Source organism: Mustela erminea, chromosome X (assembly GCF_009829155.1).
Source record: "Mustela erminea isolate mMusErm1 chromosome X, mMusErm1.Pri, whole genome shotgun sequence".
Classification (NCBI taxonomy): Eukaryota; Metazoa; Chordata; class Mammalia; order Carnivora; family Mustelidae; genus Mustela; species Mustela erminea.
This window is the reverse complement of record NC_045635.1, coordinates 46052206-46062057: the sequence shown is the minus strand read 5'-3', so window position 1 is coordinate 46062057 and position 9852 is coordinate 46052206.

Sequence of the window (9852 nt, the reverse complement as noted above, 5' to 3'; positions counted from 1 at the left end):
TGCAAATCAAAACTACAGTGAGCTATCGCTTCACACATGTCAGAATGGCTAAAATCAAAAACACAAAAACAACAGGTGTTGGCGAAGTGTGGAGAACAAGGAACCCTTGTGCACTGTGGGTGGGAGTGCAAACTGGTGCACCCACTGTGGAAATATGGAGTATGGAGGTTCCTCAAAAGTTAAAAATAGAAGTACCCTACAATCCAGTAATTGCACTACTGGGTATTTACCCAAAGAATACAAAAACACTAATGCAAAGGGATACATGTACCCCCTACGTTTATAGCAGCATTATTTACAATAGTCAAATTCTGGAAGCAGCCCAAGTGTCCATCAATAGACGAATGGATAAGGAAATGGTATATATACCCCCCACCCCCCACACATAATGGAATGTATTATTCAGCCAGCAGAAAGAATGAAACCTTGCCATTGCAACATGGATGGATTTAGAGAGTATAATACTAAGTGAAATAAGTCAAAGAAAGACAAATACCCTATTATTTCAATTCTATGTGGAATTTAAGAAACAAAACAAATGAACAAAGGGAAGAGAGAGATATAGAGAGAGAGACCAAGAAACAGACTCTTAACTACAGAGAACAAACTGATGGTTACCAGAGGGGAGCTGGATGGGGGGAGGAGGGAAATAGGTGATAGGGATTAAAGAGCACACTTACCACGATGAGCACTGAGCCGCGTATAGAATTGCGGAATCACTGTATTGTACACCTGAAACTAATATAGCACTGTATGTTAACTATACTGGAATTAAAATTAAAAGCTTTAAAAAAATGAAAGGGGGTCATCTACTGGCTCACACAACTAGCGTATTGGTGAACATTGCCGTGTAATAAACAGCCACACAAATCTCAAAAACAAAACCGAACAAAAGCCTGATGCCTGGGTCCCACCCCCAGACCACATAAATCAGAATCTCTGGGGTTCTGGGGGGTTCTGGGCTCCAGTGCCCAGGCATGGATATTTTTAAAAAGCACTCCAGATGGTTTCATTCATTTGTATCAGATTATTGGTCCCCTTGCTGCCCTGACACACATCAGGCTCATTCCTGCCTCCACACTTCCTCTCTACCCCTGCTTGGGAAGTCTCCACCCCACATCTCTGCCTGTTGAGTTTCTATCATTTTCAAGCCTTAATTTAGGTGCCCTCTCCTCCATAAGGACCTCGTTGTTCTCCCCCACACTCTTCTCTTTGATGATTCCCTGATGCCTTCAGGGTGAAACCTGAACAGGCCCACTTTGCCAGCCTCATCCCCTGCTTCAGTTCCACCGCATATTTATTCCCGGTGCTCCTACAATACCAGTTTGCCCTTCCACAGCCACACTTATGCCTAAGCCTTCGCATGTGCTCTCCCCAGCCCCCACCCCCAACAATGCCCTCAACCAACTCCTACTCACCCTTCAAGACTCAGCTCGGGCAGCACTCCTACCGAGCTCACTCTGATCCCCTCTGCGAGTCTCCCCAAGACTCCTCTCTCTGCCCTCTGTTCCCTAGCACTTTAGATTCATCACTGACACTCAGCACATTGTGTTAATTGTCTTGTATTTGCCTGGATTGCCTGTGAGTCTATTTCTTGAGAACAAGAATTGTGATTTTTCCATTTCTCTCACTTCCCTGCAGCACAGACCTTGCACAAAGGAAGTACTCAGTGAATGTTTGCTGAATGCTATTACTCTGTAGGGGGTTACTGGTATTCAGTGTGAAAATTGCTGGTCTCCCCTTCAAGTTAAAGCCCAATAACTGAACACAATAGTCTAAGCCTAGTATGAACAGCACTGAGGAAACTGGATTATCACCTCTTTCATTTTAGTCCATTTCTTTCCATAGAATTTAGGGCTAAGATCTCAATACCTTATTTACATTCCATTATCAAGCCAGGCTTTGAGGTCTTAGATCTTATTAATGTTAATAAGCCAGGCTTGGAGCACTGCCTCCTCAACCGACTCACTGCCTGATAAATTGCTTTGCCTAGGCAATGGTTCCCAGGCTCAGCCAGAGATTCAAAACCAGCTGGGAAGCTTCAAGAACCTGCTTCTCTGGCCACCCTATAGGCCTGTTACATTAGGTCTCTAGGGGTGGGTCCCAGGCATCAGTGTTTTCTGAAGCTCCCAGGTGATCCCAAGGACTGGCCAACAGTGAGAATCACTGGTAGATTTAAAGCCATGCAGCTCCTTCCGTTGGCTCTGCTCTTTTATTTCTTCTTCCCCTGTCTACCCTTCCTTCCTATCCTCATCTCCACCCTCCTCTCCTCCCCCTCCCATTTGCAGCTCTCTGGTCACTCAAACCTGTCTTGCTGACACAAGTCACATTATCAGCCAGATGGCAACCGAGTAATGGAAACTGCCCTCAGCTAGGAATTAGTAAGCCTGGGCCTCTGCCCCTTTGTGGTCCTGGGGCAAGGCCCTTCACTCTCTCCATCTCCGTTTCTTCTCGAGTCAAATGGGGATCATAACACCTGATCTGCCTCCTGAGGAGGTGTATGTGAGGACCACAGGAAATAATGGACCCTAAAGTCCTTTGGGTGCTGGAGAGAGAATTCTAGAACTTTGCTACCAACATGGGGGCCGTACAGTGTTTACACAGCTGGCACTAAACAAGACTATATCATGTTTACAAAATGCTATGAAACATTTATGGATGCATTCATAGCAAGTTGGAGAACAAAACATGCATGAGCATGATGAACTGCAGATTCAGGATAATGGTAACTAGAGAGGGAAAGGGGATGCACCTGAGGGAATTGCAGAGGGGAATTCAACTGCTTCATTAATGCTCTCTTTAAAAAAAAAAAAATCAAATCTGAGGGTCCCTGGGTGTCCAGTCAGTTAAGCAGTTGCCTTTGGCTTGGGTCATGATCCCAGAGTCCTGGGATTGAGTCCTGCAAAGGAGGAGGGGGTTCCTTGCTCAGTGGGGAGCCTGAGTGTCCCTCTCCCTGTACCCCTCCCCTTGCTTGCGCTTGCTCTCTTCTCTCCCCAACCCCGCCATTCTGTGCCAAATAAATAAAAAACCTTTTTAAAAAATCAAATCTGGGGGCACCTGGGTGGCACAGGTGGTTGAGCTTCCGACTTTTGGTTTTAGCTCAGGTCCTGATCTCAGGATCCTGGGATCGAGCCCCATGTTGGGCTCCATGCTCAGCGTGGAGTCTGCTTAAAGTTCTCTCTCTCCCTCTCCCCCTCCTGCTCGTGCTGTCTCTTTCTGTCTCTAAAATAAATAAATAAAATCTTTAAAATTTGTTAAAAAATAAAATCTGAAGTAAATATGCCAAAACATGAAGATCTGATGAAACTGGGGATGTTTTATATTAACACCGGCCTTTCTGCACACTTGAAAAGAAGATAACAAAATAAATAAGTATCCAATATAAACATTTTAAAGCAAAATATATAAAGGTGCCTGGCTGGCTCAGTCGGAAGTCTGCAACTCTTGATCCTGGGGTTGTGATTTCGAGCCACATGTTGGGTGTAGAGATTACTTAATAATAAAATCTTCAAAAAATTAAATAAAGAGAAATAAGTAAAAAGGGATTTTTATCATCTTGCCCTAGGTTCATTTTATTGTCCACCTTAGCATAGTGGCAGGAAAAGATAAATCTTGGAATTGACAGCCGCTTCAAATCCTTTACATAAGATAGAAATGTATAAATCAGTAACCCAATATATTTAGGAAAATGTGTCTGTTTCCTCTACCTGATTTTGGGGACATCAGTGAGGACATTGTTTACATGCACTGTACCACGTAATGAATGCTCAGTTCTGTTGGGGGAAAAAAAAAAAAGGAATAGGAAAGAGAGACCCAGAAAGAGCCTGAAAGGGGAGAGGGGAGGGGATGCAGGATGGGGCAAGAGAGGGGTTCAATCACCTGAATGAAGTCTTGCTAAAGTATCAGTGAGTACCCAGATCTATCACACTCTCCGTTGTTCAGTCCTCACTGCTGTTTCTCCATGGAGGGGTTAAACATGCCCGTTGGACTACTGCTATGGGCCCTGCAATAAATAACATACATTCATTGTTCATGGCACTGTTTTGTTTTTTGCTTTTTTAAGACAGCTGCTTAGATGCTTCAGCTTTTTCAATAGCCTTACAGCTGGTCTGCTACCCTGGCAGCTACTAGCTCAGTGCCTGGCACTCAAGCCACAGCTTGCCAGTCTAGCACCTTCATTCTGTTTAGACAAAGGCGCCCTTCTGCGTAGACTGCCCCTTCTGCTGACAATGTGGCCAGCTTGTGGTTATTAGAAAAAGGCACCCCTCTCTCCTGGCCGATGCAGCCCTGCACAGATGGGTGACCACAGAAAAAGGTTCACTTTTAGATCCCTGTCCTCATTCCCTCAGCACAAGGTGTCCTGTACAGTAAATATTTGTGTGACCTCACTGGGTGGCCCTGCTGGCACATAAATACTAGTGACTTGGCCCCCAACTGTCTGTCCCCAAGACCTCAGACTTCAACTGTCCAACTCTCCCAAGCCCTGCCCTGATTTGTTGCGTTCACTGTGTGTTACCTGCGCCCCAGGTCGTTTCACTTGATCTTCCCCCCAGGTTGCTTTCCTTCACAGACCTTTGCATATCTGGGTTCTCAGTTCACCATTATAGAAAATTCCTTCTCCAGGTCTCCCAGGTCTTCAATATCATCACTATCTGGAAGTCTTCTGTGCGTGTATCAGTTCCATCTCCCTTGAGAACTGCAAAATCTCTCTGCACAAACCCTCCATTCAAACACTCCCCCTCCCCCAACCCCGTACCAAAGGATTTGACCAAACTTTGGCTTGGCTTCTAGCAGCCTAAGGCTGCAAGCTGAGCTGGCCCAGCCCTCTTTTGAGTTCCTGTCTGAAAAAGCTTGGAACTGTCAAAAGAATTTACCATTTGTTCTAGCCAGAGCCTGATGGTAAGCCCGCGACCCCTCTTTCTTAGAGCATTTGCTAAAAAGGGCTTTCAACTGTGAATTCTTCCTGCTCCTTTGAGATGTATATGTATCTCCTACAACTCAGAAAGTGATTTCTTAAGGACCTGAGAGCCATTCCTTTGAAATGTAATCATAAGAACAGCTAGGGCCTCTATCTCCCAGTCTCTGTGGGAGGATAGCATCCTAACTACGCAGCAGGCCTAACTGCTTTTCCAGTGACTAAACTTCTTACCGGCTTTTTGTCATTTTTCACCTCCTCCCTGACTCTACTTAAGCCCCTGCTCCCTCCTCTCTCATCCTCCCTTTAAAATACCCAGTCATGGGGCACCTGGGTGGCATAGTCAGTTGAGCGTCCAACTCTTGGTTTTGGCTCAGGCCATGATCTCAGGGTCCTGAGACAGAGCCCTGTGTAGGGCTCTCCGCTCAGCGGGGAGTCTGTTTTCCTTCTCCCTCTGTCCGTCCACCCCATCGCTCCCGCTCCCGCTCTGTCTTTGAAATAAATACATACATCTTTAAAAAATGAAATAAAATACCCGGTCACTTCCGCACAAATCGGAACGAAGCCCAGCTCTTTCCCCTACTTACAGTAATAACTGAATAAAATCTATCTATACTGCTTAAATATGCCCAGTTTTGCTTATCTTTGACACCCTCCACCTTCAACCTCCCTCAGAGACTGGAGGACAGGGACCATGTCCGTTTTGGTCACTGCTGAATCCTCAGTGCCTGCAAGAACACCTGGCATGACAAACATTGGCTGAATGAACAAATAAATGTTTGTTAAAATGCATGTAGTAAAAATGCCCCAAGACAGAGAGATAGGAAAACTAGATTTTAGTCTCATCATTTGTCTTGGTTAACTCATTTGTTACCTGAGTCAAGTTGCTTCCTCAGCTTGATTCAACTACTATCTAGGTGACCTGGGCAGGTTACAGAACCTCTCTGTCTCGGTTTCCTCCACGTCCTTCCTTCCAGAGTTGTTGGAAAGATTGAAATAACGTGAGAGAAACACAATAGTATGAAAGCAGGTGCTCAGAAAATGAGTTCCAATCTTCGCCTTCTATTGGGTTTCTCTTATGTGATCTCTTACCCAGAGCCATATAAGCTTGTGCTCCTAGGAGTGCAGACTCTGGAACCAGACTGCCTGACTGTGAGATCCTGCTTTGCGCTTTACTAGCCACGTGACTTTGCAAAGTGGCTTAACTTTCCAGGACTTAACTTTCTTCATCTGTAGACTGGGGATGATTGTAACGCCTACCTCATAGGGCTATTGTGAGGATTAACAGAGTAAATACACTCACAACAGAGCCTGACCCAGCATATACAAGTGTTAGATGGTATGATTGGGCCTCGGGATTTTCCATTCATAAAAAACGTTAGGCTTTCAGGCCCCTGAAGCTTCTGTCACTTTGCACCTGCAGGTGGAGAAGCCAATGGCTCTTTTCCCTTTTCCTACAAGTGTCTGGCGTCACAGTAATTAATTTAGTCTCACACTGGGCTTCTGCGCACCTCCTTCAGGCTTCACTTCCTGATTAGTGGTCTAAAGTCCCTCTCTGGGCCCTTGCCAGGCCGGTCTGGCGTCTTCCTCAGGTCCAGTGGCAGATGAGGAAGCAGCGGTTCTTCCCAGGCCACAGAGGCGGCTCCATCGCAGGTCTTTCAACCCTGCCTCGCCCTCACGGAAGCCCCTTTTTGACTTAAGAGTCCGCCAGAATGTGGGGGGAGAGGCGCGGCTGGAACTGCCTGGAAGACTGGGGGCGGGTGCAGAGCAGTTACTGTCCAAATTTATATTTTCTGTCGTGGGGGCAGGGGGGAATGACTTGGGGGCGATAAGACTTGATTGAGTCCCTTCTAGGGCCTAAGAACTGGAACGAGGGGTGTTTCCTCCAGGCTTAACACACCCGCTCTCTTCAGTCCTCTGGTTTCCGGCCACCTCCAGGGGACTGCAAATTGCAATCCAGCGAAAAGAGCTCCCCCAGCCGCCCTTCTACCTCTGAGGACTCAGTGCCCTCCTAAACCGCCTTTGGCGGCCGCTCTTAGACTCTTCCACCGTCTGTGACTTGTCGCTGTCACACACCGCTTCGTCCAAATTCCCTAACAGCCGCCCCTATGGGCGGGGCTACTGTCCTACTCAATCGCCCCTCGGGCTCCACAGGGGCCTCCCCCAACGCCGCTGAGAACTTGACGAGAGCCGGATACACATGCGCGGACAGCACCCCCACCGAGTACAGCCCGACCCCTCCCAAGCCCCAACGGAAAGCTCATGCGCGAATGCCGGGCATCCCTCCAGCAGGCAAGGCGCTTCGAGAGGGTGGCAGAACCGGTGCATCTCCAAGCTCCCTGCCGCTCTCCTTCATCTCCCTGGGTCTTGTCTTCCCACACTAATTCAGGTCTATAGAACGGCCCTGTATTAGAGTCTTGGTGTGAATCCTTCCGTTTAGCTAGCAGTCCCTCTAATAAAATGAGTGACAAGGATAGTCAATCTAAGGTGACTTTGCTTAGAGAGGGTGCAGCCTATAGGTCCAATCTTTGGTCCCAGAGCGGGTGTCTTCCCCACCTGGAAGTTGCAGAAGTAAAAAAGGAATTTGCTGCCTGTCCAAGCACCTTCACCGGAACTTTCAGTTTCTCTCAGGCCTTTTGAGGGCCTGAGCCACCTTTGGGCTTCCAGTGATGGCGGATCAGGGTTTCCTCACCGTGCCCCACACTCACACCACTGGGACAGTCTCACACGGCACAAGTGGACTAAGAAGGCACAGCACTAAGGATAATCGTTACTACTCACTGACCGCATTTTATGGCAGACACAGTATGCTCAGAGAAAGCGAATGAGTATGCCTATTCCCATTTCACAGAAGAGGAAAATGAGGCTGAGAGACAAAGATGACCAGTGCCCCACGTGTGCCCCTTCAGTGGGTGCACGGTCAAGACATATTACAGACATTTCCTCTAAAGCCTCCCACCATGAATGGGCACCTCCACACAATGGGCCCCCACTTCTGGGTGCTGCTGCACCCTCCATCTCCCCCAGTTGTTTATTCTGTTCCAAGTCTTCATTAAACCCCACCCAGCATGGAGGGGAGGGGATTATCAGAATCTTTCCCTAATCCACCAGATTTGGGGGCTGGGGGAATTGGAGAAACTAGTCAAACTGATGTAGGAAAGACGTTAGAGTTCGAAGCCTACAGCCAAGAAAGAATTCTTGAGACGTTTTTGATGCAAAAGGTGGTTTTATTAAAGCATGGGGGAAAGGTCTCATGGGCAAAAATAGCTGCACTGGCATCATGAAGAGTGGCCCATTATATACTTTCAAGTTGGCACGGGGTTTGGGAACATGTAAGTCTCTAAGGAATTTTGGCAGCAAGGTTTCCAGGATCTTGAAGGGTGGTAGCTATTGTTGGGAAATTGTCATTTATTACGGTCTAATAAAACCTTAATCATGAAACCATTCAGATGTATATCAGTGGGCCATGTGCTTAGGGGATGATTGCCAACATGTATCTTGGCCAGGGACAGGTGTTAGAGATAAAAGAAGTTTCCAAAAGAATTTTTATATATTAAAGCAGGCTTACAGGATCCTGGGGGTGGGGTGGGGGTAGGATTGCCTCTTGCCCTTAGCAAAGGGTCAACATTGAGGCAGTTAAGTCCCTAGAGGAATGTCACTCTACCTGTTTCAGTGGGCTGTAGGTAGTAAGGAAATTTAATCATTTTTCTTCTGTTTTTGTTTCCCACATCAGAACTCCCAGCCTGGAGAGATAGGTGGCCCAGAGAGGGCCAAGCCCTGCATGTGTGCCTCTGACCATGAAGAGGGTGGGGGGCTTTTGCGCTGCCTCCATTAGGAGGAGAGATACTGTGTCCTCCCTTGGGGGAGAAGAATGGTCCCATCCACAACTTCAGAGCTTCCATTCTCTGGCTCCTGCTCCCTGCCTCCTGGCTCTACTCTTTCTCTGGTGCCAGCTGACTCCTTGCTTCTAGCCTTCATTCTTACCTGCTTTCTTTTCTGCCTTTCCTTCAAGCTGTCCACATCCTCTTTGCTTCTTCCCTCACTTCCTCCCTTGCTCTCATCCTCTTTGCCTTCCTAGCACAGTATAGTCAGAATAGGAGTCTTCCTCCCACTCCTTTTCTCCCTCCAAAAGAACCCTATAATGGCTATAATGACTTCTCTAAGCCCACGGATGACTTCTGGGAGATAATGCTTCCAAAGCTGTGAAGGGAAGGTGGATATGAGTGGAACTGATACTCTGTACTGATTCTGTAAAAATTAATAAAAGGAAACCCCATTTAGAATGGAATTCATAAGCTGGCAGGGGGAACTTTCACCCCAGCACTACTTATCAATTGCAGAACCAAAAGGAGGAAATATATCGCAAGTCCATCCTACTCTACTAACCCAGCAGAAGGAACGAAGCTTGCTTTCTACTGTACCAACAGCCCAGCCAATGAGAGACAGTGACAACTCAGCAAATGAGAAGCCACTGTACTTCTAACTCTCAGTTTACTCTAATAGGCTCTTAATTTATAACAGCTTCTCCCAACACTCTCCCCCAACCCAACTTTCCTCTATAAAAGAGAGTTCCTTTCTCATTTACTGGACTTACTTATGGTTTTGTCTTAGCTTGATTGTTTTAGATTGTAATTCTTGGCTATTCTTTAAGAAATCCATTTTTGCTGGTAAAATAACTGAGAGTTTTATTTGTTTAAAGATTTTATTTATTCTTATTTTAGAGAAAGAGAACAAGGAATGGGAGGGCCCCCAACAATACCAAGGCTGGTGAGCAAATTTTTATCTATATGCACAGAGCCCATTGGGCTCACTGCTTTCTTGCAGATCCAGAGGTTTTTGAAAGTAAGTTTTCTCTTGGTTTTCTAGCTGGATGCTTTGTGTCTGAGCTCTCCAGAATGTATTCAGGATCCATTTAAGGCCTTGGTGTTTGTTGTTTT